The sequence below is a fragment of the Mastomys coucha genome, unplaced genomic scaffold, assembly GCF_008632895.1.
Source record: "Mastomys coucha isolate ucsf_1 unplaced genomic scaffold, UCSF_Mcou_1 pScaffold6, whole genome shotgun sequence".
Classification (NCBI taxonomy): domain Eukaryota; kingdom Metazoa; phylum Chordata; class Mammalia; order Rodentia; family Muridae; genus Mastomys; species Mastomys coucha.
The window spans coordinates 85790924-85795571 of NW_022196912.1; the positions used below are offsets into that span (position 1 = coordinate 85790924).

A 4648-nucleotide genomic window follows, 5' to 3' on the forward strand; every position below is an offset into this window, starting at 1 on the left:
TTTTAACCTAATTTCACTCTGGTAAAATTAAGCAAAAATTTCCTTAAAGTAGCATTGTGGATTAATTTTTCCACACATGCGCTGCTGTGTAGATGGGTAGCTTTAAAACTTGACCACGTACTAGAATTGTGGGAGGAGGGGCTCTTTGGGCTTCACCCATGGAGACACTGATGTAGGTCTAAGGCAGGAGACAGGAATCTTCATTTAGCAAAATTCCTCAGTAGGGACTGGAGAATCCTAAGGCCGACAGGAAAGGCTGTGGCCCGGCCCCACTCTCGAGAGTGCTCCTTCTCACTGTACCTTGGAGCCTGTGTCAGTCACTGAGGACCTGGACTGAACGGTCTGCTCCATGGCTCCCGTTGCAGCTTCGGGCACACTTCTTGAGTCTGTCGTTCATTATTTTGGTTTGGTTTCCTCATGTGTCAAGTGGAGCTAGTCTGTGCCTCATGTGGGAAGATGTCAAGGATTTAAAAACACTCCGTGTGTAAAGAACGTTGTGTCGTGTCTGTCCATGGAGTTGCTGAGTAAGTCAGTCTTGATGGAGTAGTGCCTCCGGTGTCTGTTCCCATGCTCTTTGTCATTTCGTCAGGGTGCTCTGCCACTGACATGCAGGACCAGATTTCCTACTCCAGGGAACAGAGATCCTCCGATCATCTGTTCATGCTGAGGCTCCTCTCCAGCAAGCCTTGGGACCTCTGGAAGGATGAGGTTAAGTAGCAAGGAGACTTGCCCACTGCTAGAAAAACAGTCCATCTCTTCCAGGACTCCCTTTCCCCTCAGCAGAGTGGAGATTTTGCTATCTGCAGTGTTGAGAGTAAGGAATTGATTGTAACAAAACTGTTTATCAGTGGCCTTCCCAGCCGTCCCCCAGCAGTCAGGGCGCACTCACATATACTTTTTTAAAATAAAGTTTTCCCCAGCAGGTATAGTTGACCTCATATTAGCTTTCTGCATCTGGAATAAGTGTAATTTTTTAATCATTTTGAATCTCCATGAATTATACTAAATGGAGCCATTTTAAATTAATCTTCATCATCAAACAAATACAAAAAAAATAGACATTTAAGAAAAATAAAATCCTGGTAAATGTAAGAGACAGAGAGTTTTTAGAGTGGCAGAAATCACAGAGCCAAGAGCTTGCACCTCTAGTCCTGCGGTTAGGCGAGCAATTCCTTCTTACCAGAAGAGACTATTTCAAACATCCTTGCCTGGTAACAAACAATTGGCACAGCAAGGATCAAACCCCATTCCAATTCAGAGTTCCACACGGAGGGTATTTTTAGATAAAGCCTACGCTGTTGAGAATGTAGTGCTTTCTAAAGTCCCATTGCCCCTGAAGATGAAAGGGATTAGGAAATTTCACAATCAGCCATGTGGCTTTAAAGCTTCTAGTCTGCAAATACCCAACGCTGGGTCCTGTTTTCACAGCAGGTAACACTCTCAGGCCACATCCTTATTTAATTATAGTTTTTAAACAAGAACACTATACTTACTTGATGATTGTTAAAGGGCTTTAGCAGAAGGCTCCAGATACTTGATTTAAAGTAGCGGAACAGTAATAATTAGATGGGATGCCTGGAAGAAAGGCACAGCCTTGTTTAGTCAAGAGTCACCACATATTTTATTTTATAAATGCTCAGTTTGTAATTTGGAATTTAGCAGCTTGTTACAGTTCATCTGGCTGCTCCAATTCCAACTAAAATTTAAACACAGCCAAGCTAAGGGTTAAAAGGGCCCCAAGAACGGGGCGACATTTTAAGTCTCAAGTTTATGGAGCTAAGTTCAACTAAGAGCTGTCTGCAAATGTGGTCCTTTTTCCTCTTCACTATCAGTCTGTTGTTTAAACTTAACTTGTAACAGTGTAGTTACGAGATGGAATACTAGCCCAGTGTTTACAGTGAACGTTGGAAATAAAGAGGACTTCACTAGGACACAAAGTAAATACCCAAGCTGCTGCATCAAGCTAGCCCAAGGGTCCATGGGTAATGATTTCCCAGCAGCCCGCGGGTCTTCCCAGTGGTGAGGTGAGCTTGCATCAATACATTGTTATTACATTGCTGGATGACAGGGCTGGAGAGATGGCTCAGAAGCTAAATGCACTGGCTCCTCTTCCAGAGGACCCACAGGAGCTCACAACCAGTTCCAGGGAAGCACATGCTCTTTTCTGGCTTCTGAGGGTCCTGCATGCGTCTAGTACACAGACATATATTCAGGCAAAACACCCGTGCACATAAAATAAGATTTGAAAATATTGCTGGATGGTGCGTACTTGTATACACTAGAGTGTCCATAGGGGTAATGGAGACGTGCCTAGCCAAGCACAGCGGAGGTCCTCGGAAGCTCACTGGGAACGGGATCCTGCTCACTCCTCAGTAACCACTGTGGTGACTGCTTCGTGAAGGTCCCGGATAGACTGACCCTGCCTGAGACGGCCCATTTTTATTGTCACTGTGACAGGATCTAGAACCACTCAGGTAACCACTCAATACATCTGAGAGGGATTCTCTAGGTTAGGTTAGTTGACATGGGACATACTCTCTTAAATGTGAGTGACCACCCCGTGGACCGGGATCGCAAGCTGAATAAAACGGAGAAAGTGAGCTGAGCATCGGTCATTCATCTCTGCTGACTGTGGGTGCCACGTGACCTCCCTACTGCAATGACCACCAGCCAGGTGTTTTGTCAGAGCAACAGGAAGTAAGCAACAGCCTCCACAGCCACCTCAGCAGCTTCCTTCACGGCTAGTGCCTGAGGAACTGAGCGGGCACTCTGGCCCTCAGCGTCTTCTGCTCTTTCCTCTGGGATTTTGCATGTTTTCATTTTCTCAGTTTTAGTTCTGTATGAAAATATGATAGAGCCACTAACTCAAAGTTAAGTAATTTAGTTAAGAAAACCGTAGTCACTAAAATTATAAATTATAAAGTCATACTTCAGTTATCATTGAAAAAAGAAGAAAGCTGTTGAAACCTCTGAGAGGAAGTGGACATGTAACATGTACAGACAAAATCACAAAGGTTGTGTTGCCCGTGTGTTACCATGTCTGAAACTTTTAGTTCATATAACTTTTGAGGGTCTGCCTTTGTTCCTACTCACTCACACAACTATTTTATTTTCTACTTCTATAAAATACAGAAATTGAGCTGGGCGCGTTCTTGGGTGATTCGGTTTCAGGGCGGCAGACTGGGAGGCTCACTTAATTCCCACCTGATACTTCACTCACCGTTGAGAAAGCATCAGAACTATATCTGGGCCCTGGAGATGTGTCTCAGGATAAAAATGCTTGCTGTGCAAACCCGAGGACCCGAGTTCAAGTCCCCAGAACCTAGTTAAAAGCTTGAAGCGGCAGCACAGACATGTTACAGTGTTGGGAATCAGAGGACCAACAGCAAAGACACTCTCAAAACAAGATTGTCCTCTGACCCTCCACTCTTCATACACATGTCACATGTACAAATACACGCATATATATACACACACATATAGACAACACAAAATATTCAATGTCTTCTCAATTCAGAATAGCTCATCTCCAGAATCTCATATTAGTAGACATTATATTAATGTCGGTATGGTTGAATTATACTGAGACTCAGATAGGGAAAAATGAGTTAAGCACTATCAGAGATTGATTAAAATAAATAAAATCTGGGCAGTCTGTCACTGGGCAGTAAGTAGATGAGTATTTCGCTTACACCTTTAAGAAGAATACTTTGCTTAAGATAGATGCCCTAAGCAGACACTTCTCATGGGAAGATACACAGGCGACTGATGGGAATCTAAAGAGTGCTTGTCATCTGCTGGTCGGAACTTAAGGCAGTGTGGCTCTGAGGCACACAGCATGAGCGTCCTCAAAGCATTAAATATAGACTCTTCCTTGTCAGGATACCCCAGTCTAATTCAAAAATGAGCAGCAAACACAAATCAGTAGCAGCAGCAGAAACAGCAAGGCTCCACCTAGCCAGCAAGCAGAAGCAGCTGGAATACCACAAGAAGTTCTCTGCTGCTTTTCTCCCTACAAGGTGAAGGCCAGTGAAGACCAGCAAAGTGTTGCACGACGTAGCAATGCAAAAGCGTCCTCACTGTAGAGTTCCATCTATGTCTTTCTAAACATCACGCGCCCTCTCCAGTGTCTGTTTCCATCAAAACATCACATGCCCTCTCACAAGACAGCTTCCAGAAAAACATCACGTGACACAACTGAGATGTTAAAGAAAAACAAAAATTTCCACTTCGGGCATCACGATGGTGGATGTGCACCTGTATTTCACAGTGCCTGCAGCTTTGTTCGTAACAGTTGGTGGCACCCACTGAGGACTGAAGAGACAGTGTGGCACATCCACATGTGGTGGAGTAATAAGCCATATCAGGAGGGAGACTTGTCATTTGCAGCAGTATGGGTAAACCTGCAAAGCATTATACTAAATGTCCTAAGTTAGGCTCAGACTGCACAGGCTCATTTGTGCAATCATAAAAGGGTACCTCATAGAAGCAGAGTGCACAGTAGTTACCAGGGCCTGAAGCGAGCAGGGCAGGGAGATGTTGGCCAAAGGACCTGAAGTTTCAGCTAACAGAATGAATAAGTTCAAGAAAACTTATTATGCAGAATGGCAACCATAACTAATAATGTGCTGGAGACCTAAACATTGCT

The 4648-nt window shown here is 44.2% G+C and overlaps 1 protein-coding gene across 6 annotated transcripts in view; it reads left to right on the plus strand.

Moving 5' to 3' along the window:
- The window catches only part of Frmd6 (FERM domain containing 6), a 242514-nt gene that overhangs the window by 205436 nt on the left and 32430 nt on the right, over positions 1-4648 (plus strand). The gene's annotated exons all lie outside the window — the stretch shown is intronic.